Consider the following 25,803-nt stretch of genomic DNA (forward strand, 5'->3'; position numbering starts at 1 on the left):
GGGGGCAATCACAGTCCGCCTTTGTCTGCCCAAATCTTTTCCTGTTCTACCCAGAACCGGAGCAAGCTGTGACCGAGTCCGATGGGATAGCGGTGTCGCTGATTTATTATCATCACCCCCGCTACTGCTATCTTCCTTCCCAGCATTTTTCACATTTCCTTGTGTCACAGTTAGATTTTGATCATCTCCCGGAGAAGAAGGATCAGGTGAAGGTGGTAGAGGAGGATAAAGAGGGAAAGGTGAAGTGGGATTAGGCGAGATAGGGTTAGGTGAAATAGGATTGGGTGAAGTGGAGGCAGACAAAACAAAATCGGGTTCTTTTGGTTCTGCTGAAACCACTTGTAAATCAACATCCATCTCTTTCCCCCGACACAAACTTTCTTTTAATGCCAGGTGCTCTAAACAACTTTTTCCTTTTACACAAAGCTCACATTTATCACTCACACGTGCCTTAACTGCCATCAGTCCACACTCAGCCTGCCATTCTGGTTTGTCTCGCAAATAGAAAAAGAAATTAACGTATGGAACTTCATCCCACTTTCCCTCTGGCTTACAGAACAACATCAACTGTAAAATGGTGTTGTACTGCAAAGATCCATTTCTCGGCCACTTTTCCCCACTGTCCAGATCATATCCTGGCCACCATGTATTACAATAATCAATCAACTTTACGTAAATCCTGCCCAAAGTTTCCCTGTTTCCAATGTGCTAATAAGCACCCCAAAGGAGAAGTACATGGTACAGGGGCATTGCCACCTCAAATCCCTTTAAGCTTCTCCATGTTACAGTTACAATGCACCACACACCACTGCTGCCCAACCTGCAACGCTTTCTCACTTGTCTGACAGACGGCGCCTGGGCAATACCAGGAATTCCTCCAGCGCAACCGTGCAAAGCTTTGGCTGCGTCTTCTCGGCAGGCACCAGAGCAGAGCGAAAAGCACCTTACCTCTCTCAGAGGGATGTTGTGAGCGGCGGGGACGGTCGCAGCCGGATGGGCTTCTGGAGAATTCGTGGCTCTGTGAAGTGTTTGTTCTTCTGGAAGTTCAGGAATGTGTTGGGACTTGGTCTGAGCAGCAGTCCTTGTCAATTAGTAACATTTTCTGAAACTGGTCATTTCTCCCATTGTTGCCTTATGTACAAGTCCCTGGCCCCATCTCAAAGCAGATTCACTCATTGCCTGTGTTTTTTCTTCCTGGGTGTTCTTTGGTTTTGGGATTGCTCTCAGTGCCCTCATTCTCTGTCCTTTTGTAGCCGTTTGTGGCTCAGGAGGCCTGGCTGCCACCTGCATCCCCTTGCTCAGCTGCTGAATGAGCTGCACTCAGCAAGGTGTGGTGCATGGTAAAAAGATGAGAGTTGCTGTAGCACATGAGAGGAGAAACAGCATTTGTTTAACCCACGGTCTGTGAGGGAACCATAAAACTGTGTCCCCTTCCCATCCTTTCCACGTTTGAACAAGTACATGAGCTGCTTTGCTATTTCCTTTTTGTCGTGGTTTTGAACCAGTAATTAACAAAAAGGGGAAAAAATGAATTATTTATTTCTTGCTGTGAGATATGGATTTAAACAAGAGCAAACCAGGCATAAAACTTAAAAGGAATAAAGAAAGTTTATTGACAAACTACAAGAATAAGAACACCAGAGTAAACTTTTAGAAAAACCTTTTCATTTCTCACTGCCTACCATTTTTTTGTTCACATGACAACAGAGATAAAAACTTTATAATTTTGATGGTTTAAATAATCTCAATTTTTTCTACAGTCTTTCCATCAGTTTCTGTAAAGAAACAGAAGTTCCTTTCTGTTAATTTATGGAGTTTCTCACAAGAAAGCTATTTTTGTTATAGTTTTCTGTTTCCTTGATATCAGCTGCCCAGAGCTGCTGTTATCAAAGCCCACTCCTCCCATTCCACATCACTCTGAAATGTGTTATGGGTCATGATGTTTAGGGATAGTATTTTTAAGGATAAGTTAGTCAAAGGCAAAAAGTATTCTTCATCTGTTTCTGTGAGCCTCACCAGAAAACACTTTTCTCATTGCCTCGCAAGGCCTCAAATCTCTCAGCACTTCACTATACCACAATTACTCGACTCTTTACCCAAATTTACACTTTGAACACTCCATTCCTCCCCATACTCCATCATGAATTAAAGGAGTTCCCCTCAGGACCCCACTGTCCATCCCCATAGTTCCAACAGAAAGACACCTCAGCTCAACCAAAGCATCTTCTTAATTCTCCACCTTTCCTGACGCCCCTTTTCCTTCTTGCCACTAATAGTTTATAAAGTCTCTCTTCATGATAATCACTCTCCCTTTCTCTCTCTGGACAAAAAGACCAATCTGCAAGTCTCATCTGGATAAGAAAGAGTTAAAATCTTGCCCAAGCTTCTGTAGATGGTTCGGTGATCTCTGCTGAACAGGAGCTGGAGCTGTCTGTGATAGAAAGTTCCTCATAGCTGCTGTAGAGAGTGCAGTCGGTGTCTCTGCTTGCTGCAGGCCCAGAGCTCCTCTTCTTCTTCACTCGGCAGTTTTCTGGTAAATTCCATCACGGCAAAACCTGCAGCCAAGCCAGGAACCGGCCTGGCCCGGCTTGGCTCGGAGCAAGCTCCCGCAGGCCCCATCTCCCGGCCGGGAGAACGGCAGGCCCAGCCCGGCCCCCGCCCGGCCACGTGGCTGGGCAGAGAGCGAGAGGCCGAAGCTCTGCTACCTTTCACAGCCAGAAAAACAAAGAGAACCACAGAGTTCTGGTTGTACACTTTAAGGTGGGGTTCACAAGTTGATTCTACTTTTCAATGGCTAAAACTGCTGTCAATTCTCAGCAATGACCGATAATTGGTCATGAGAAAAGACTCCCGGCAGTCCCCAGCAACTTTAACTTTCTTAAAGGTAAAGTAACCCCATGACAGATGCTGTGGGACTGGGGGGGAAGAGGGAGCCAGCAGTGGGTGCTGGGCCTGGAGGCAGGAGGAGAAGGGAAGGAGAAGCAGAGTTGAAGAACAAAATGGTGAAAGGCTGCACGTGGGAGGAGAAGGTTGGATTGTGCAACAAGAGAAATAGTAGGAGGAAGAGGAGTGTGAGGAACGGTAGGGCCACAGGAGGAGGAGCAGGAAGAGGAAGCAGGAGAAAGTTCCACCCTCCCTGTATGTGCAGTCCCAGGAGTGTTGCCATGCAGGAGACTGGGGAGGGGGCTCCACGATTTTGATGGGGCTGAATCTTGGTGTTTCTGAACTTTATTGGGCTAAATGTTGGTGCTTTGTTTTTTTTGCAGGGGCTGAATCTTTGTATTCTGGAGGGGTTTTGCCTGAATTTGGTGTTTGGGTAGTTTTTCATCATTGTTTTGATGTTTGGGCTGAATCTTGGTCCTTTGCTTTGTTACAGACACAAGATGCCCAATGAATTTCTGAGATGAATTTGGGCAAGGAGGAACCCTCAGCCCAAGGCGCTCTCCTCTCTTTTTTTCCTCCTAACCAGGAATTTTCCTTTCCAAACTATCCAAATGGAAGAGGAGGAGGAAAAGCCCCGGAGATGCCGCACAAGGAGGGGCTGCAAACCCAGTCCAGGGAGCTGCAGAGAGGAAAGATCCCCCCAGTGCCAGGAACACGGCCAGAGATCCAGCCGGAGCTCAGAGCTGGGGGAGAAGCCCCACAAGTGCTTGGAATGTGGGAAGGGCTTTAGAAAGAGCTCTGACCTGATCCTACACCAGAGGATCCACACTGGGGAAAAGCCCTACGAGTGTGGGGAATGTGGGAGGAGCTTCAGCCGGAGCTCCAGCCTGAGGAATCACGAGAGGATCCACACGGGGGAAAAGCCCTATGAGTGTGGAAAATGTGGGAAGAGCTTCAGAGATGTCTCTGGCCTGATGAGACACCAGGTGATCCACACGGGGGAACGGCCCTACACCTGCTTGGAATGTGGGAAGAGCTTTGGGTGGAGCTCCTACCTGAGGGACCACCAGCTCATCCACACTGGGGAGAGGCCCTACGAGTGTCCCGAGTGTGGGAAGAGGTTTCAGCGCAGCTCCGATGTCCTCGTACATGAGCGGATTCACACAGAGGAGAGGCCCTTCCGCTGCCCCGACTGCGGGAAGGGCTTCAAGCAAAACTCCAACCTCACTGTCCACCGGCGCATCCACAGTGGGGAGAGGCCCTACGAGTGTCCCCAGTGTGGGAAGAGCTTCTCCAGGGGCTCTCACTTGACCCAACACCAACGGAGGCACCAGTAAGGGAAGTCCTGCGAGTGCCCCGAGTGCGGGAAGAGCTTCGTGCGCTGCTCCAGCTCCATCCCCCATGGGAGGATCGGCGTTGGATGATCCCCAGTGACCCCCGTTGGGCAGAGCCCTGGTGATCCGTGGTCCTGGTGATCCGTGTTGGGAAGACACCTGGCTGGGAGGCTCCACATCTTCCTGGCTCCCTGTGGGCACCTGGATGAAAGCAAGGGAATCAAAGTCCATCAGGACACAGACCAACAATGGGAATTCCTTGAGGAGATTGGATTTGTTGACGTTCAATCATAGAGAACCTTTCCTCACTGCCTCAGGAGCTGTGTGGACAGAGAAAAGGGGGTGACACAGGGCTTGGGGGCCCTGAGGGAAGACACACAATCTAGGGGAGGGGATATCTGAACCTAGGGACCCCCTCTCACATTCTTCCTCAGGTAGAAGCCAAGCCCCAGTGCCAGGAAGACAAAACGCAACAAGGAGCCCCCGATCCCCGTCATCATCTTGCTGCAGGTGACATTTCACTGCATCCCTGAGGGGTCTGCAGATGTCAGGACCCCCAAAACCTCTCACTGAACTCCCAGGTACCTCAAAGTACCCTCCCAGTCTCCCCTAGACCACCCAGGACCCTCTGAAACCTTCTTTGAAGTCACTAATTTTAGAAAATTAAGAATTAGAGAAAAGTTAGAGATCTTAGCTAGAGATAGGCCTTACTGGAACTAGAGTTAATGATTGAGAAGCAGGCTTTGAGATAATGAATCTCAGACTGAGGTAAAAAATTTGTTTTCATTGTATGTTTGTTCAGCTGTGCTTATAATGAGAGAAGAGAAACTGATAAACAGGTTCAGGAAGATCACAGACCTTACATCTGGAAACCCATTTAAATGTCACAAGGGAGGAAATTGGAGTTGTACCAAATGTCATTTGTAATGTCAACCATTGTAAAGGTCATTGTAAAGGATCAGTGAGGAAGAGCAATTTTTTTTCATCTCTTGATGACTCCTCACCAAAACGACCCCCACCTCAAATTATGAAGCCAACCAGGCAGAAGTTATGACATTTTAAAATCATTACAGTGCATTTTAATCCAAAGTGGGGAATGGGAAGTGTTAGCATTATGCACATGTATTAGTATTTTGGATATTTAAGACTTTTGTAAATAAATAGACACTGGAACCTTTTGTCAACTTGCAGTGTGTATTAAGGGGTGACTCCTGCACTCGCCCAGTGCTGTGATTAAACATCCACTTTGTAACTTTAAACTGTTGGAGAGGTTTTTGTCCATTAACAGATTGATGTTGATACTGGATCAATATTGCTATTTTGGTAAATCACTGCCAGTCTCTTCCCAGCCTCCCCAGCACCCACCAGAGCCCCTCCTGTTCCTCTCAGGATCCCACAGCCCCCTCCCAATTTCTCCCCACTGCCCCAGGACCCCCAGACCCTCTCCCAGTCCCTTCCAGGCCCACCAGGACTCATCAAGACTCCTCCCAGTCTCTTCCCAGCACAACCAACCTCATCCCAATCCCTGCTTTCCAATCCCCAATCTCCTTCCAGCTCCTCCAGGCTCACTCAAATCCCTCCCAGTGACACCCAGCACCCCCAGACTCCCTCCCAGGGTCCACCAGGACCTCCAGAACCCCATCCCACCCTCCCCAACATCCTTCAAACCCCTTCCCAGCCATCCTAAGCACCTCAATCCCTTCCCCAGTTTAAACCAGTCTATCTGTAACTCCCTCCCAGTTCCTCCCAGCACACCCCAATCCCCCTCTGGGCCCCCCCAGTGCCTCCCCCGCTGCCCCCGGCGCTGTGGGGGCCGGGCCGTGCCCCAGTGCCGGCTCAGGGGGTGCTCCAGGCTGACGTGCTCCACCTGGCAGCTGGAGCTGAGCCCGCATTGCCGGGGGCGGTTTCCAGCAGCACCAGGAGCTGCTGGCTCCAGTCCCCGCTGGGGAGCACGGCAGTGGCCAGCACGTGGCCCGAGAGCTGCTGCTGGCCCTGGGAGCAGCTCAGCTGGATGTGGGCAGGGGAGAAATCCATCAGGGAGCAGAGCAGGCGGCCGGGGCCGGGCTGGGAGCTCGAGGGCACCAGCGAGATGGACACGATGGGATGGGCACTGGGGGAGAGCAGAGACAGACTGGGATCAGCTGGAAGGGAACTGGGAGAGATGGGTGAGGAGTGGTGTGGCATTGGGAGGGACTGGGAATGGACTGGGAGGGACTGGGGTGACACTGAAAGAGATGAGAGTGGACACTGGGAGACAGGAAGAGGGTTTGTAGGTCTGGGAGTGAAGTGGGAATGAACTCGGAATAGTCTGGGAATGGGCTAAAAAGTAGTGGTGGTGACTCTGGGGCCTCAGGGCGGGACTGTGGTGGCACTGGGAGGGACTGTGGTGGCACTGGGAGGGACTGTGGTGGCACTGGGAGGGACTGGGAATGAAGTGCGCGGCACTGGGAGGCCGAGTCCAGCGCGGGGCTCTCGGCTCTGTGGATCTGCCCGGCAACTGATGAGTCATCAGAGAGACGCGCTCTGATTGGCTGAGGGGCGAGGGGATCCACGAGAGGCGAGATGGACCAGGGGGGCATTTGGGGTGACGGGGATGGACTGGGAGAGGCTGGGATGGACTGGGAGAGCCACGGGAGCCACTAGGAGGTCTCAGGGATGGGCACAAGGAAGGCTGAGGGCTCTGGGATGATTCCCAGGGAGGTTTGGAGGGACCTCTCCCTGCCCTTGTCCCGAACCACGAGGACTTGGATTTGTTTCAGTTCAGTGGAATTCATGGTGATTTGGGAGGAACTGGAGCAAAGCAGCTGGAAAGCACAGTGGGCTTGACAGGGACTGAACCAGGGCAGGAGTTGGGGCTGCCTCGAGTGAGCTCTCACAGTGTGAACCTTCATGGGGTCTTTCTAAGGGAATTTTGTTGAAGTTTGACATTCATTATTAAAAAGCAGAGTCACAAGTGGAGCTCCGCTTTCAGCTTGAAATGAGGGGATGGAACGTGGGCACTGGGACTTCCGTAACCTCAAGTTGTTCCTTGATACTGGACACTTTAGCTTTGGCAATCTGAAGCCCTTCAGCAGCAATGTCTCTGCCACCCCCTGGTTTCTGGCTCAGACCCAGCTCGGAGCTTGGACAAGGTCTGGGCTTTGTCCTCTTGAGCTTCAGGAGCTTCCCGGGAAGCACCAGCCCTCCCCAGCCCACCCTTGGTAGGACTTTTTCTTTTCTCTCTGCTGACGATTTTATCCCCAAAACTGCCGTGGGAACGTTGTATCCAAGCACATCCTCCAGCGCTGCACTTTCCTCCTGTGAATTCCCTGTGCAGGGAATGTGTCTGTGCTTTTCCCTGCTCTGTTCACTGACAAACAAACCTGAGCCCGTGGGACTGTCAGAGCTCCTTCATGCAATGAAATCAGGTTGTGTTGATCATGGCATGTTCTGGAGGAGCTTTTCTTGGTGTGTCTTGTGCTGCTGGAAATGACACAAGAGCCAGGAGGGAACAGAAGCTGCTGCTGCCCGTTGGCTCAGGGCCAGGGAACCAAGTTGTGCTCCCGTGCAGTTGGGCCCTGCTGGAAGCAGAGCCGCCTTTCCCTTGAGCAGCTCAAGCTTGTGACAGCTCCAAACAGGAAACCTCAGCAGAAAACTCTTCCTCCAAACTCAGCTGCTTTCCCTCCTGCAGCTGTTTGGGAAAGAGCCTCAAAGCACAGACTCTGCTGGGAGCCATTGGTGCATTTCCTCCCTCCCGGCAGCAGCAGCAGCTCCTGAGCCCTTCACGGGCTCCTGTCCCTTCTCAAACCCTTCAGCCCCCTTTGAACTCTCAGCAGTCACTAACATATGCATTTCTTTCATATTTAAACTGCATTTAAACTTCTCTTTTTCTCTCCTCTATCTTTTTATCTCCTCTTTATCTCCTTTAATCCCGTCAGCACCAGTAGGATGGGGATGGAGTCTTGGGGTGGGTGTGGGATGAACTGAGGATCCAGCAGAGAAGGGCAAGGCAGAGGGGAGAGGACTCAGCCAACCCTTCTCCTGCTCTCTCCTCCCCCAGGGTGCAGCTAAAGCAAGTCAGACTGGAAAGGATCCCACAAATGCTGTGTTCTCCTCCCTCTGAGCTTGGCTGGGGATCCTCAGCTTCAGCCTGGTGCAGTGGCTGAGATTGGCTAATTTGAGTTTTTTGCCTAATGCACTAAATAATGTGGTGGGTTTAGCACTGGCTGAAATCTCCAGGGCACTTACTCATTTCTCACTGTGAGATATGGATTAGGAGAAGGGCAAAACAGGCTTAAAACTTAGAAGGAATAAAGAAACTTTATTAACTGGAGTACAAGAATAAGAAACCAGAATAAAACTTTCAGAACACCTTTCTTCCCCCTGAATAACTTTTTTTTGTTTTTTCTGACATTGTTGAGATAAAACTTGTGATTTTAAAACAGTATTAATTATGCAATAGTTTTTATTATATTTTGTTATGTCATGGAGACTGTTTTACAAGGAACAGGTTTTTTGTGGTTTTTTATTTTTACAAATACAATTTTACAATTTTGCTATTGTGACGTTTTTCTCATTTTTACAGCCCTCTGAGAGGTGTGTCTATGGATTATGAATTCATGGGATGTTATTTTAAGGATGAGTTGTTTGAAGGCAAATGTTTTCTTCATCTGTTTTTGTGATCATCTCTGGGAACAGAAGTTTTCTTCTTCTCTCCCTGGGGGCAAAGGTTTTTTATTGTTTTTATTTATTTTTCTGTTCAAACTTTTTATGGGATTACAGTTATTTTAACATTTGGTTGGTTTCATTAATGGATGTTTTTGTTTAGATTTACAGTTTGAATATTTTTTTATAGTTTTTTCATTAATTAAAGGAGATATTTTCATACATCATTGTTTATTTCTATGGCTTTACTAAAAGAATATTTTCGTTTTAATTTACATTTTTTCATTTTTTTTTCTATCAGAGGTTTGACTTTTTTTTTACTGATTTTGATGTTTTTATGTTGTTTTTTTGAGTGTTGTTACTCTGTCCTTTTCTGTCCCTGGAGAGATGAACAAGGTTTGTAGGTCTCATCTGTGTATTGAAAGGGTTAATATCTTGCCCAGGCCTGTGGCTGGTTACTCGCTCTGTGCTGGGGCAGCTGCCGGAGCTGTTCCTGCTGGATGATTTTCCCGTGGCTGCACTGGGATCTCAGCAGCCAGGCCAGCACTCAGAGGCCGCTTCCGCTCCCCCTGCCCGGCAGCTTCTGCAGAAACTCAGTGGCAGCAGAATTTCAGCCGAGCCGGGGGCTGGCCCGGCCCGGCAGCGCCGCTGGAAGGGGCTGGGCGGGTTCCCCGGGAAGGGCTCGGCCCCCCGGGAACGGGACCCAGAGGGATTCCCGGGAGGGGCCAGCGCTGCAGCAGAGCCCGGCCCGGCCCCGCCAGGGCCCAACAGGGGCCGGATCCCCGTTACCTGCTCAGGGACAGAAGAAAAACAGAAAGAGGTTCCCAGGCTTGGGCTTTTGAAATGTGGTACTCACAGAGGCAGATCTAATTTTGAATAGTAAAAAATGTTGTCAGTTCTCAGAATGAGCCAAATATTCTCACCCTGCAGAATCTCAATAAGAAGAACCTAAAGCACAGTGGATATCCTGCTGCAGTTTGGTGGTTTTTTTCATTCCTACATAGTCTACATAATGTTTGAAATAAGTAGTGTTATAAATGACTTTCAAATTTCCAAACAATCAATCTAATTAATTGATAAAATACTTTAATAAATTGGAAACAAAATAATAAAAAATACAATTTAGTAAAAGAATACAATTTAGTAAGAAAGATACAATTTAGTAAATATATTCAGGTATATCTATTTCTATATATATGTGCTGTTGAAGAATGGCTCGCTTCTCGAGGCCATAGCTCCTTGGAAGGCCTGCACAACCCTGACTTTGAGCTAGCATAAGTCCTTGGAAAAATATTGTATCAAAGAAATGAAGAAGACTAAGTGTTAATAAGACAATGAAGAATAAGAATTTAGGATGAGAAATCTGCTAAATGTATCTTAATAAGCTTTACTAAAAGGTATCTTATAGAGCTTGGGTGTTATGAGCTGGACCAATAGAAATGTAGAAATTAATGTGTGAAAAACAGCAATTATTCAATCATAGTAGAATAGAGATGGCATGTTAGCTTTTCAAAATACTATAAAAATGTAGCTAAGATTGTAATAAATTTGGAACAAGCTGCTAACTCACACTGGGTCGTCTCTTGATTCCCGAACCCGTCTCCTACATTTTGTTGCCCAAAACAGGGACCCAGGGATTACAAATAAAGCCAGCACGCTGCCTGAGGACCTTGTCAAGAGGCTCAGTATTGCAGAAATGCAGTAAAAGAATCCAGTGGATTCTGGAATAAGGAGAGAAGGCGATTCGGCACAAAGCGCCTGGAGAGGTTTAGAGGATCTGACGGCCGTCCTCCGAAGTGCCGGTAGCAGCGCTATCTCGGGAAATGGAGAGAGAAGCGGCATTATCGCTGCTGGCAGAATTTCTCGCTAAGTGAGAGCCCGGTGTAAGCACAAAAAAGCTCCAAGAGCTATGTAAATGGGCAAAAAAGAAGGGATTTATGCAAGATTCCATGGAAATCTTTAACCGAACAGAGTGGCAAAAAATTGGAGATGCCTTATGGGATGCCACTATTGATGGCAGTAAATCTGCTAGAGACCTTGCTACCACTTGGAGAGAAATTATTCATGCGCTAAATCAATACCAAGCTGAAAAACATATGGCATTAGCTGCACCAAAAATGTTAGGAGGGGAAGATATAGAAGTGTCAGCAAAATCAAGTTCTTTTTTATTCACTGACCCTAGTCCTGCAAAAGGTATTAAAGTGCCTGTCAAAACAAGTGCACAAGAAATTGCCAATCAAGAGACAGGACTGACCTCAGTAACTCCGAATGCATCCCCCTTATCTCCTGTGAACAAACAACACAACACAGAAACAGGAGGCAAAGACTGTACAATTTCCCAATTCCGTACAACTAGTGCAAAAAACTCTGGTGATGAAAGCTCAGCTGATGAAGCTGACGGAACACCCTCTGATATTACAGTTCCAAAACACAAGAGGCCATCAGATAAACTTGTAAAAAAAGTAATCAAGAAAATGAGCAATCTAAATCCTCATGGAAGGCAGCCAGTAGGTGACATGATAATTACCACTTCAGGGGGAATGCAGATACGACCAGTCGAATCTCACAGTCGCTGGTCTGCAGTAATCAGGGATGCTATTTTAGAAGGACAATGGGAAGCTGCAGCTGCCTGTTCTCCACATGCCTATCCAGTACAGCAAGGAACTCTTGCTAATGGCCAGCCTGGAGCACAATATACACTTTTGAATGGAAATTAATGCAGCAATTACGAAATACAGTTACTCAATATGGACTACATTCAGAGCCCTCTAAGCAAATGATTAATTATATTTTTGCATCTCATGTTTTGTCACCTGACGATTGTATGGCCATAGCAAAACTATTACTCACTCCCTCACAGTATGTATTGTGGGAGCGAGAATGGGAATCTGGCTGTAAGAGAATTATAAATACACCACGACAGCCAATTGATCCTCTTCATGGTGCCACTATCGATATGTTAATGGGCAAAGGTATCTATGCATCAGCGGCACAGCAATTACAATTTCCAGCAGATTTGCATAATGCATCTGCTGAGGAAGCAAAGCAAGCCCTGTGGAGGATTCCAGCTGATAAAAGAGCACCAAGCTACACCACTATCAATCAGGGAATGAATGAATCTTTTGACTCTTTTATTAAGACTTATCATTTCACTCGATCAGGCAACAGACCTAACTCCTGAAGTACGAGAACAATTAACAAGGACTTTTGCATTTGAGAATGCAAATCCAAAAGCTAAAATGATACTAGCTACTCTCCCAGGCACAGCTGACTTGGGAACAATGTTAGAACGTATGGCCAATGCAGTGTATCAACAGCAAGCTGCTTTTATGTCAGAGGCTGTAGCTAGTGCTGTGAAAACACAAAATGAAACAATGTTAAATGTAATAACCAGCCAAAACCAAGCTTTTGCTGCGGCTTTAAAACCTCTTGTAAAAGGAGGACGCTCCTGACCGACAAATGTTTGCTTTCGGTGTGGAAAAACTGGGCATTTACAAAAGCAATGTGTAGGCAATGTAAGGTGTAATAATTGCCAATCTAATACTCATGCTACCATGAGTATTAGATTGATGCCTACCATGACTGCGAAAGGCAGTCGCGTGCGGATAACAGCAACTGCCCCCGAGACCCAGAGTTATGCCCTGCAACCACAGGAAGCCTGGGAATCGACTTGGAAACAGCAGTAGGAGTTACCCTTATAGACAATCAGCCGCAAAAGATACCTACAACTTTCAAAGGTCCAATTCATTCCTCTAAACACCATGTAGGAGCATTATTGCTAGAACGTTCATCGGCAGGCTTAAAAGGTATCTTGGTGATACCAGGACTCATTGATGCAGATTACACGGGAGTTATTCAAATTGTTGCATATACACTGCATCCGCCTTTGTTTACACCTCAAGGCAGTAAAATTGCACAAATAATTCCCTTTCAAAATCTTGTATCTGCAATGATGAAAGGATCCAAACCTATGTGACCCATGAGAGGAGATGCTAGCTTTGGTTCAACAGGACCAGTTACATACCTAACACTACGAATGCATGATCGTCCTGTTCAAAAAACAACCATCATAAATGGAAAAGAACAGATAAATATACAAGCACTGTTAGATACAGGTGCAGATATTACCATCATTTCTAGTAAAATTTGGCCACCCTGTTGGCCATTGCAAACAACCACAACTGCTGTGGATGGAGTTGGAGGAGTGTCTGCAGCTGCTTCAGTCACACCTAATCCTCTAACATTTGTGCTTGAAGAAAGGCCTGTGCAGTTGCAACAGTAATACCTTTGCCAGAAGGAACATTTGCCCTCATTGGTCGAGAATGTTTAACTCAATGGGGAGTGGTACTAACTACCCCAGATTCGGTTTTCTCACCGCGGTCCCTGCAGTGCAGCCAGCCCCATGACAACTGACCTGGAAAAGTAATGATCCTGTGTGGGTGGAGCAGTGGCCGCTAAGTGAGGAACGGCTGCAAAAAGCACATGAATTGGTTAATGCAAAACATATTAAACCATCAGTAAGTCCATGGAGTACACCTATTTTTGTTATACCCAAGAAATCAGGAAAATGGAGACTTTTGCATGATTTACGAAAAGTTAATGAACAAATGCAGCCCATGGGAGCTTTACAACCAGGATTACCTTCACCTGCAATGTTACCACAAAAGTGGCCACTGTTAATTGTTGGTTTAAAAGACTGTTTTTTCACTATTCCACTACATCCAGATGATACAAAACGGTTTGCATTCACATTACCTGCAATTAATAAAGAGAAACCTAGTGAGAGATATGAATGGATTGTACTGCCTCAAGGAACGCGCAGTAGTCCCACCATGTGTCAGTTGTTTGTGTCCACAGCTTTGCAGCCAATACATGAACAATGGCCACAAGATATCATCTATCATTATATGGATGATATTCTCATTGCACAGGAACACCCTTTTACAGATGAACAATTAAAGGTGCTCACACAAGTATTGTCTAATGCTGGATTACAAATTGTTCCTGAGAAAACCTGAAAAACTGCCCCATGGAAATACTTAGGGTGGCAAATTAGTGACAGCATAATACATCTACTGAAAGCAACACTGAATTACAAAATACAAAATCTTACAGATGTACAAACTTTAATGGGTGATTTACAATGGGTCCACACTGTTGTTGGAATTACTAATGAAGATCTTGCCCCCTTGTGACCTTTATTAAAAGGAACTAACCCTGCTGCTCCAATTGTTCTCACAGAAACACAGCAACAATGTATTGAATATCTTGCTTCTTTACTTGTTACCAGATGGCCATTACAGCGTGTAATAAATTTACCTCTTCGTTTGCTTGTTATTTCACAGCCTTCTTCAGTGTGTGCCATCATTGCTCAATGGCAAAAGAAAAACAGGGGAGAGTATCTGGTCTACATAATTGAGTGGGTCTTTGTATCAATGCAACCTAAGCGTAGCTTACAGACCCGGATGGAACAAGTGGGAGAGACAATTAAAAAAGGTTGTGATCATACAATTGCTTTTTCAGGAAATGGACCAGTGAGTATTCATATCCCAATGACTGCTGCTGATCTTGAACGGACAATGCATCACTCTTATCCTCTTCAGCTTGCATTATTGGCATACAATGGGCAAGTAACTAATGAAATTCCAAAAAGTAAAGTTATTCAAATATTGAAAGATCATAATTGGATTCAATTGCCTAAACATTCATTAATTCCTTTAAAAGAGGGACATACAGTTTTTACAGATGCTGGTAAAACAACCAGACGAGCAGCAATTGTCTGGCAGCAACAGGGATCTTGGACTTACCATATTTTGCACGCTGAGCAGGGAGACTCATTACAGATGCTTGAACTAGCAGCAGTTTGTTGGGCTATGTGTCGGTGGATAAAATGTCCCCTTAATATGGTTACAGATTCATTGTATGTTGCAGGTATTTTGAAAAGGATTGAGGATGCTTTTATTAAGGAAACTCAAAATAAACAGTTAATGCAGTTGTTTCAACAAATACAACAAGCTACATGATTAAGATCAGCACCATATTGTCTAATACATATTAGAAGTCATAAATTTCAAGAAGGCCTTGGTCTTGGCAATCATATTGCAGATCAATTAGTTAGTTGGGTGCAGAGGAGAGTTCCTCTCAATCAGCTTGAGTTTGCTCGTATGGCTCATGAAGTTTCATCAAAATGCAAAGGGCCCACAAAGACAGTTCTCATTATCAATTTCAGAAGCACAAGGAATTGTACAAGCATGTCCACAATGTAGTCATCATGGTCCTGGGTTAGGGATAGGAGTCAACCCTAGAGGGTTAAAAGCCCTAGAGATATGGCAGATGGATGTTACCCATGTTTCTGAATTTGGCAGATTAAAAGATGTACATGTTACTGTAGATACCTATTCAAAATTTGTATGGGCTGCAGCCCAGACAGGAGAAAAGAGTTTGCATGTCAAGAAACATTTAACCCAATGTTTTGCTATTATGGGGGTCCCAGAGTGAATTAAGACTGATAATGGCCCTGCATATGCCAGTGACAATATTAGAAAATTCATGCAGCAATGGGGACTTGAGCATATTGAAGGGATTCCAAACTCTCCTACAGGACAAGCAATAGTGGAACGAACTAACAGAACCTTAAAGAAATATCTTAACAAATTCAAAGATATCTCTGACCCAAAAGAAAAATTAGATGAAGTTCTTTTTGTAATTAACCATTTGTGTGTTTTTGCAGATTGTCAAGACCCTCCAGCTGTGATACACGATGAATGTGTAAAATCAAGTGTTGTAACTAATGAAGTATTTGTTCCTTACAGAGAGCCTAAAACAGGACATTGGATAGGACCAGCTAAAGTCCTATTTAATGGCCGAGGCTACGTGTGTGTTGATACCCCTACAGGACTGTTATGGGTGCTGAGTAAATGGACACGAGCCACGATCAACCACATCAACAGTGGGATATCACAGCCAGACTGCAAGGAAGTAGATGGTGGCGAGAAAGTAAACAGTGGCAACTTGCCCTTGAGCCATTAGTGAGAGAAGTCAATTATCTATTAGGTGTACAAGTTGATTATAGAACTCCCTATATAGAAAGCGTTTATTTTTCTGTTTATCTACAATGGGTTAAAGAAAAATTAGAAGGTATAAGGTGTTGGTATTGTAAAACCACAGAAAAATTGTGGATAAGAATTGTGTGTGAAGGTTGTAAAAGAGATTTGTGGGGATATCAGAGATCAGAACCTCACAGAGGCTGTCTTAGGTGTTATAGAGAAATTCACCATTTAATTCCGCTTGCTGCATTGACAAAATACTTAAATTGTTCTTTAACACAGGCAGAAGCCGTATCATTATGGGAAAATGTGGGTGCATTAGAAAGAGCCAATCTAATATTTAGAATTCAGAAAATAGCAACTTTTACAAAACTTGCTCAGAAAACAAATATAATTGCAGCACAGTGCAAAAACTGTACTATTTCATGTAGACAGTGGGAAAGAGTTCAAAATGGCAACTGGCATTTTCATTCTCGTAATTTTACCTTTAATAACAGGCATGTTAACTAGAGAGACCATAGATCCATGGGAAAATGTATGGGTTTCACTTGCTCGTAGTTTAAATACTACGACCTTCTGTGCTAGTCTGTCGACACCTCAGTCTCCTTTCATTATTTGTCTGATTGGTGTTCCAGTCAATGAATCAAGGTGGACTTTGTTAGACAAGGCAATGAAAGAGACTCAGGACATTTTTAAGACAAGGTGTCTAGGGAATGGATATAAGAATTTTTCACAATGTATGGAGAATTATGATGTTTGGAATGATCATCTTCCAGAAGGCCCTGAGCCACAAGAAATTGATCTAGCAGATTCATTAGATGCTGCTTATTGTATTTATCTAAATGCTAGCAACAAATTGTGTGCAAAAGGTACTGATCAAAGATGTGAACAATCCAGTATCATCACATTGACAAGTCCAACTGGCAATTTTTTGCAGTGGTGTGCTAAAATGGTGAGGAATGCATCAAACCCTGTATTTGGGACTCAATCCCCTCATAGACTACCAACAGGTTATTTTCTAATTTGTGGTAACAGAGCATGGGCAGGTATCCCATCACAACCTGTTGGAGGTCTTTGCACAATTGGACAACTCAGCGTGGCGCTTCCACACCACCATCCTAATAGCACACATCGTGTCAGATGGAATAGAGATCTTTGTCAAATTTTGAGTTCTGACTGTGATGATAATTTGGATTTATGGAACAGATGGCAAGTGGTTTTTGTTTCTACCTTTTTGCCAGGTGCTGCTGCTGCTAGAGCTCATCGCAATTTAAAGAAACTTAGTTGTTGGGTTGTAAAACAAGCAAACGGTACTAGCAGAGTACTTTCTGAATTAGCAATTGATATGTCACAAGTTCAGCATGCAGTACTGCAAAATCGAGCAGGCATTGATTTTTTGTTGTTAGCACATGGTCATGGATGTGAAGACTTTGATGGTATGTGTTGTATGGACTTACAAGATCATTCAGAATCCATCCACAAGGAAATTCAAGAACTCATGCAACATACACAGAAGATGAAAGAAGATGTGGGATTCTTTGGGATTGATGGACTGGCTGATTGGCTTGGACTGACAGGATGGGTTAAGAGTTTATGTAAAACAGGATTATTAATTATCTGTGTTATGATCATTGGATTGTTATGTGTTAGTTGTGCAATATCCTTTGCAATTTTGTTGGATATTGCAATATCCTTTGCAATATCCAACAAAATCAAGTGTTTGTTTGTTAAGGTAACCAAAGTCATGGTTGTGCAGACGGAAAACGGGGGAATTGTTGAAGAATGGCTCGCTTCTCGAGGCCATAGCTCCTTGGAAGGCCTGCACAACCTTGACTTTGAGCTAGCATAAATCCTTGGCAAAATACTGTATCAAAGAAATGAAGAAGACTAAGTGTTAATACGACAATGAAGAATAAGAATTTAGGATGACAAATCTGCTAAATGTATCTTAATAAGTTTTACTAAAAAGTATCTTATAGAGCTTGGGTGTTATGAGCTGGTCCAATAGAAATGTAGAAATTAATGCGTGAAAAATAGCAATTATCCAATCATAGTAGAATACAGATGGCATGTTAGCTTTTCAAAATACTATAAAAATGTAGCTAAGATTGTAATAAATTTGGAAGAAGCAACTAACTCACATTGGGTCGTCTCTTGATTCCCGAACCCGTCTCTTACAATGTGCATACAATTGGGCAGTGGTTACAGATGGTTAAGGCATAAGCAAAACCGACTGGGGTACAGGGGGTGCTTCTCACCTCACCTCACGTACAAAATAAAGCACTTCAAGCTAAACTTATATACTGTATGCTTATAAATATTCATTCATGTTTCCCATAAGTTTCCTCCTATTTCTGATTTTGCTGACTTTACATCACCTTTCTTCAATGGCGCATGCTTCACTTGTTGTTAGGGGGTCTTCAGTCTTCTTTTGGGGGTCTTTTGGCAAAGGCTTCTCCTCTTACTCTTGTCCTTTGGATAACCTTACAGGTTTGCACGTGTTGCATTCCTAAGCATTGTGTTATGTTAGTCTACTAATTAGCCTTATATTTACTAATCTTTAGGCCCAATGCCTAGATTCATTATAATTTTGGTCCATCTGAAGGCCATTTGGGTCTTGAGACACCATTTATTTTCTAAACTACATCCTGTACCTTAATTTTGCTATGTAACGTCTGCAAAGGGGTACATCTGCTTTATAACACTGATTCTTGATAGTTTCTAATGATAACTTTAATAACAGTTACAATTTAAGTAGCACGAATCAATTCTATTTATTACACTGGGAATGGGGAACCCCTGCACTTCCATTTCCGGGCGAATCCCCCTTCCTGGGCACAGAGACCCCCTTGAATGTTCATTTCGGGACACCAGGACCCCCTGGTACCCCCTTCCCAGCCCCAAAAACCCCTGCACCCCCTTATCTGGAACCTGGAATCCCCTGAACCCCCATTCTCGGGAATGGAAACCTCCCAGAACCCCCATTTCTGGGCACCGGGACCCCCCTGAACCTCCATTTTCATACATTGGGACCCCTTGAACCCCAGAACATAGGAAGGGACCCCCCTGAACTCCCATTCCGCTGCAGCAGGACCCCCGTGCACCCCTGTATCCAGGACTGGAACCCTCCCATACCCTCCATCCTCACACCCTGGGACCCCCCTGCAGCCGAGCCAGGGACCGGCCAAAATGAGAATGGATCCCCCAAAACCACAGCTCTGCCTTTTAAACAGAAAACGGGAGATGTTGTGGTGTGATTTTGTTTCATTTCAAGTTTGAAGCTGTTTGTATAAGTGGTTTGTTCTGTTACCCCCCTGCTTTGTTGGTTTGACCCAAAGTTATCTCCTCCCCTGCCCTGCCCATCATTGTATCCCAACCCCTTTTTCCAGCACCTTCCCTATCAATCTTGTCCACCCTGCCCCTTGTTCCCAAATGTTCCCTGTCAATCCTGCCTTATGCCAACCCCCTGCTTGGACGTCCCCTTTGGAAATCCCCTAATCCACAGCACCCCATTGGTCCATGTGTCCTATTCCCCTCCCCAGGATATCCCTCACTGGTTGAAGTTTTGTATCCACCCCTGGACTCTCCCGATATATAAATTGCTGTACCCTTGAATTCTGTGTCTTTTGCTCCTGGTGCTGCTGGAAACCGCCCCCGGCAATGCGGGCTCAGCTCCAGCTGCCAGGTGGAGCATGTCAGCCTGGAGCACCCCCTGAGCCGGCACTGGGGCACGGCCCGGCCCCCACAGCGCCGGGGGCAGCGGGGGAGGCACTGGGGGGGCCCAGAGGGGGATTGGGGTGTGCTGGGAGGAACTGGGAGGGAGTTTGAGATAGACTGGTTTAAACTGGGGAAGGGATTGAGGTGCTTAGGATGGCTGGGAAGGGGATTAAAGGATGTTGGGGAGGGTGGGATGAGGTTCTAGGGGTCCTGATGAACACTGGGAGGGAGTTTGGGGGTGCTGGGTGTCACTGGGAGGGATTTGAGTGAGCCTGGAGGAGCTGGAAGGAGATTGGGCATTGGAAAGCAGGGATTGGGATGAGGTTGGTTGCGCTGGGAAGAGACTGGGAGGAGTCTTGATGAGTCCTGGTGGGGCTGGGAAGGGACTGGGAGAGGGTGTGGGGGTCCTGGGGCAGTGGGGAGAAATTGGGAGGGGGCTGTGGGATCCTGAGAGGAACAGGAGGGGCTCTGGTGGGTCCTGGGGAGGCTGGGAAGAGACTGGCAGTGATTTACCAAAATAGCAATATTGATCTAGTATCAACATCAATCTGTTAACGGACAAAAAAACCTCTCCAACAGTTTAAAGTTACAAAGTGGATGTTTAATCACAGCACTGGGCGAGTGCAGGAGTCACTCCTTAATACACACTGCAAGTTGACAAAAGATTCCAGTGTCTATTTATTTACAAAAGTCTTGAAATTCCAAAATACTAATACATATTAATACTAATAGATATGCATAATGCTAAACACTTCCCATTCCCCACTTTGGATTAAAATGCACAGTAATGAGTTTAAAATGTCATCACGCCTCTGTGGTGGGCTCCATAATTTGAGGAGGTGGTCTTTTTGGCAAGGAGGGGTCATCAAGAGATGAAGGAAAATGGCTCCTCCTCACTCTCACCTTTCTACCTTTACAATGGTTGACATTACAAATAACATTTGGTACAATTCCAATTTCCTTCCTTGTGACTATTAAATGGGTTTCCAGATGTAAGGTCTGTGATCTTCCTGAACCCGTTTATCAGTTTCTCTTTTCTCATTATAAGCACATCTAAACAAACATACAATGAAAAGGAATTTTTTACCTAAGTCCGAGATTCATTATCTCAAATCCTGCTTCTCACTTAATCATTAACTCGAACTAATTCCAGCAAGGCCGATCTCTAGCTAAGATCTCTAATTTTTCTAAAATACCTGATTTTTTAAAATTAGTGACTCCAAAGGAGGTTTCAGAGGGTCCTGGATAGGCTGGGAGGGACTGGGATGGTGCTTGGAGGGGCTTGAGGTGTCTGTGAAAGGTTTTGGGGGTCCTGACCTCTGCAGACCCCCCAGGGATGCCATCAAACGCTGCCCACAGCAAGATGCCGAGGGGGATTGGAGTTTCCGTATTGGGCTTCGTCTTCCTGGCACTGGGGCTCGGCTTCTGCCTGTGCAGGAAGGTGACTTGGGGGGCCTGGGGGTCGTGTCCTCACCCCCCATAGAGCGTGTGTGCTCCCCTTGGGCCCCCCAAGTCCGGTGTCACCCCCCTTTACTCTGCCCACACTGCTCCTGAGGCAAAAGGTTCTCAAGGATTTAAAGTCAACAATTCCCACTGTCGGTCTGTATCCTGTTGGGTTTTCATTTCCCTGATTTCATCCAGGAGCCCATAGGGAGCCAGGAAGATGTGGAGCCTCCCAGCCAGGTGTCTTCCCAACACGGATCACCAGGGCTCTGCCCAACGGGGGTCACTGGGGATCATCCAACGCCGATCCTCCCATGGGGGATGGAGCTGGAGCAGCGCACGAAGCTCTTCCCGCACTCGGGGCACTCGCAGGGCTTCCCTTACTGGTGCCTCCGTTGGTGTTTGGTCAAGTTGGATCTCTGTGAGAAGCTCTTCCCACACTGGGGACACTCGTAGGGCCTCTCCCCACTGTGGATGCGCCGGTGGACGGTGAGGTTGCCGTTCTGCTTAAAGCCCTTCCCGCAGTCAGGGCAGCGGAAGGGCCTCTCCTCTGTGTGAATCTGCTCATGTTGAAGAACATGGGAGCTGCTCTGAAACCTCTTCCCACACTCGGGACACTCGTAGGGCCTCTCCCCAGTGTGGATGCGCTGGTGTGCCCTCAGATTGGAGCTCCACCCAAAGCTCTTCCCACATTCCAAGCAGGTGTAGGGCCGTTCCCTTGTGTGGATCACCTGGTGTGTCATCAGGTTAGAGATACTTCTGAAGCTCTTCCCACATTTCCCACACTCATACAGCCGTTCCCCCATGTGGATCCGCTGGTGTTTCCAAAGGTTGGAGCTCTGGTTGAAGCTCTTCCCACATTCCCCACACTCGTAGGGCTTTTCCCCAGTGTGGATCCTCTGGTGTAGGATCAGGTCAGAGCTCTTTCTGAAGCCCTTCCCACATTCCAAGCACTTGTGGGGCTTCTCCCCCAGCTCTGAGCTCTGGCTGGATCTCTGGCCGTGTTCCTGGCACTGGGGGGATCTTTCCTCCTCGCAGCTCCCTGGGCTGGGTTTGCAGCTCGTCCTCGTGCGGGATCTCTGGGGCTTTTTCTCCTCCTCTGCCATCTGGACACAGCTTGTGAATGAAAATTCCTGGTTAGGAGGAAAAAAAGAGAGGAGAGCACCTTGGGCTGGGGGTTCCTCCTTGCCCAAGGTCATCTCAGCAAATCGTTGGGCATCTTGTGTCTGTAAGAATCTCTAAAACACCAAGATTCAGCCCAGACATCCTCCAAACATCAAAACAAATAAAAAAATAATCAAACTACGAGATTCAGCCAAAACCCCCTGCAGAACAAAAGGGTTCAGCCCCTGCAAAAAAACAAAGCACCAACAGTTAGCACAATAAGGCTCAGAAACACCAAGATTCAGCCCCATCAAAATCGTGGATCCTCCTCCCCAGTCACCTGCTGCATGTGGGGAAGCAACACTCCTGGGACTGGGGAAGCTGCAGATTCAGGGATGAACTTTGTGCTGCTTCCTCTTCCTACTCCTCCTCCTCTGCCCCTGCTCCACCTCACACTCCTCTTCCTCCTTCTGCAAAACCCCAGGTACATATCTTCATGCCTGCTTCTCCTTCCCTTCTCCTCCTGCCCCCAGGCCCAGCACCCACTGCCGCCTCCCTCTTCCCCCCCAGTCCCACAGCATCCCACCGCAGGGGCACGGATGGAGCTGGGCCAGCTCGGCCTGGGGCAGCGCTGGGCTCTCGGCCGCTTCCGCCCGCACTCGCTCCCCACTGCAGCCGCTCCCGCCACCACAGCGCGGGGGGGCCCGGCCTTGGCGCTCCCCCCTCCCACCTCCCCAAATTCCCCTCAAGGGGTATCCTGGACAAAAGGGATGAAGACCCCAAAATATCTCTCAAGGGTCCCTTGGGAGCATATGGAGGTCGTTTGCACATTCTCCCAGAGGGAATTAAGGACATGGACACCCAGGGGGGCAAGAAGGGAAGTCCAGAAGGGATTTAGACAACAGGGGATGGATGGTGTTGGTGTGCTGGGAAGGGATTGGCTGAAGGGGAGTGTGCAGGAATGTGCTTTAAGTCAGAAGCAGCAGGAGCAATCCATGGGGTAAGAAAAAGGATGATAGAAAAGAAGAGGAAATAAAAAATACTGAGGATTGGGATGTTTTTCAGAAGGGTCTTATCCTCAGAATTTCCCAGCTGACTCAGATCCTTTGTATCCCAGTTTTCCAGGACAGGAAAAGAAGGAGGTCAGGATTTCAGGGGGTTTCTCTGAGCTGGGAGCGGCAGGAGCGGGCGCAGAGCTGCGGCACCGGGAGCACGGGCTGGGGGCCTGTGGGGAGCTGTGGGGCCGGGCCGGGGCTGTGGGGCAGCCGGGGCTCAGCGCCGGGCGCTGCCTGACCCCAGCACCCCCCGGGCAGGGCCGGCAGTGGCCCCCGGCCCCCAGGAGGCTGCGGGACGCCCCGGCCGCTGCCCGGCCCCGTGGAGCTGCCGGCCCTGCCCGCCGGGGGGGCCGCCTTTGGACACTGCGGCAGGACAGGGACCGGCTCTGGGATACGGGCTGGGGAGGGGAGCCTCAGCACAGCCAGCACCAGGAAGGAACAGCTCGGAAATGGGGATTAGACCTGCAAGGATCCAGATCATCTTTTAAGCATTTTGTGCTGGGTCCCTGCAGAAAGGAAGGATTTTGCAGAAAGCTCAGCAGCTGCCACAGGAAGAGCACCCACAGGCACTGAGGGGGGCTGCAGCAGGGCCACAAGAAGCCCCTGCAGCACTTGCTCCCAAAGGCTCAGCAGCTGAATGCAGCAAGGGATGAGCAAAAGGCCAAGCTGAAGGCAAAGGCCATGGCACAGTTCCTACAGCCCCTGAGGGATCAAGCCCAGGGCCCAAGGGGGCCCCAGCACCCAGGGGACACCCTCAGCCACAAGCACCTGGCACAGGCATTGCCCTCCTGGCCAGGGGACAGCCCACCCAAACAGCCCCTGGCAAGGAATCAGCCTTCCAGCTGCAGGGCACAAGGACACTGCAAGCACAGACAGGAGCACCCTCAGCACCAGCAAGTCCAGCCCTTGATGGACACGGATTCTTAGCGCTGTCACAGCTCCCATTCCACCAGGGACCCACCACACTGCAGCCCTTGGGAACATTCAGGGTGGCTCTGGATCCAGAGGAGACCTTTCCTGATGGACACAGAGGCCTCTCCATCCACTCAGAATCTTACACCTAAGAGGGGAATATTGTTAAGGAATATTTAAATTAAGGCACTAAGTGGGAAAGATGAGTGGGTGTGTTTTATTCAGACACTATTAGCAGATGTGGGACATGGGTTTCAAATGCAGGAATTTTTATTTGCTCAGAATTGTGGTTGTAATTTACTGGGAAGGGATTTGATAGCTAAATTGGGAATTCAGATTAATGTTGCAAAAGGTGATACAGAGGCTGGTTCTGTTGTACCTCTGTGTCAAATGTCTGGCAGAGCCTAGGCTGAAGTGAACCCACAAGTGTGGGCAGCACCAGGGAAATTGGCAAAATTAGATATGGAGCCTCTCCAAGTTTCCCTGAAGCAACCAGGACAAGAGCTGTGGAAAAGCAATCCCCTGTTCCAAGGGAGGGAAGGAAGGGCTCACAGCCTGTCTGGGAGTCCTGCTCAAGGCACGGCTTGGGGAGCCAGGGATGGCTCCCTAGAATGCTCCTATCCTGCCAAAACAAGAAATCCAATGGAATCCACAGAATGCTGCAGGACCCAAGAAGAAGAAATGAGATGATGAAACCGAGGCACCCCACACTCTCAGATCCTTACACCATCCTCAACCAGGTGCCCTCCTCACACTGCTGCCATTCACAACTTGATGCAAAAGATGCTTTCTGGGGATCTGCCCACTCCCAGAGGATGCAAACAGAATTCTGCCTTGGACTGGCAACAAGAGGTAGAAGGGAAAATGCTCAAGACATGGACGGTCCTTCTGCAGGGATGCACGGAAGCACCGGCCTGACTGGGGCAAGCCTTGCAGGAAATATCAAAGGAATTGACCTCACCCCCAGGGACTGGTTTAATGCAGGATGTGGATGACTTGATCCAGTCAGGAGGACAAGGAGAAGAGGTAGAGGAAGCCTCTGTGAAATGGCTTCATTTTCAGGCAAAAAAGCAGCTTTGAGTATCTGAAAAAAAAGTGCAAATCATGGAGAAAATGGTTAAATATTTGAGACCTATTTTGACTGAAGGTTTGTGTTTTATTGAAAAGTTGGCTCTTTTACACATAAACAATTAATAAAATATTGTTTAAAAAAAAATAAAAAATAGCAGATTCTGTGGGGGCCACGTGTGAGTCACGGGATGTCTGCCCTGGAAGAGAAGTTTCCTTCCAGGCACCCAGGAGAGGAGCTTTAGAAATGCAAATTAACACTCCTGGGACAAAGCCTGTACAATGGCCCAGGGGCTTCCTGCCTTCCCTCAGCCCAAGCGCTGTCTGCTTGCACAGATGGAATTTGCACAGCTAAAGGCACAGCCCATTGTGAGGATATCTGACTCTGCAGCAGAAACTGGTTAAGCTGCAAAGGAAAACAGAAAATGGGGAATGTTGTGAAAACTTCACTAAAATAAGTGGGGGGGAATCATCCCTGTCCCCACTCCAACATGTGCTGTCACTGTCTATATTATATAGGGTGTATCAGACCACTGGGGTTTATTTGCTACCACAAGTTCAGGGAAATCAGTTGGGAATCCACGTATGTGATGATTT

At 47.2% G+C, this 25,803-nt stretch overlaps 1 protein-coding gene and 1 pseudogene across 1 annotated transcript in view; one reads left to right on the forward strand and one right to left on the reverse strand.

Moving 5' to 3' along the window:
* Positions 1-25,803, forward strand: part of LOC131588452 (zinc finger protein 208-like) — a 443,404-nt pseudogene that overhangs the window by 202,360 nt on the left and 215,241 nt on the right.
* LOC131588621 (gastrula zinc finger protein XlCGF49.1-like) overlaps positions 1-25,803 on the reverse strand; it is a 243,448-nt gene that overhangs the window by 168,164 nt on the left and 49,481 nt on the right. The gene's annotated exons all lie outside the window — the stretch shown is intronic.

This window comes from Poecile atricapillus, chromosome 26 (genome assembly GCF_030490865.1).
Source record: "Poecile atricapillus isolate bPoeAtr1 chromosome 26, bPoeAtr1.hap1, whole genome shotgun sequence".
NCBI classification, from domain to species: Eukaryota; Metazoa; Chordata; class Aves; order Passeriformes; family Paridae; genus Poecile; species Poecile atricapillus.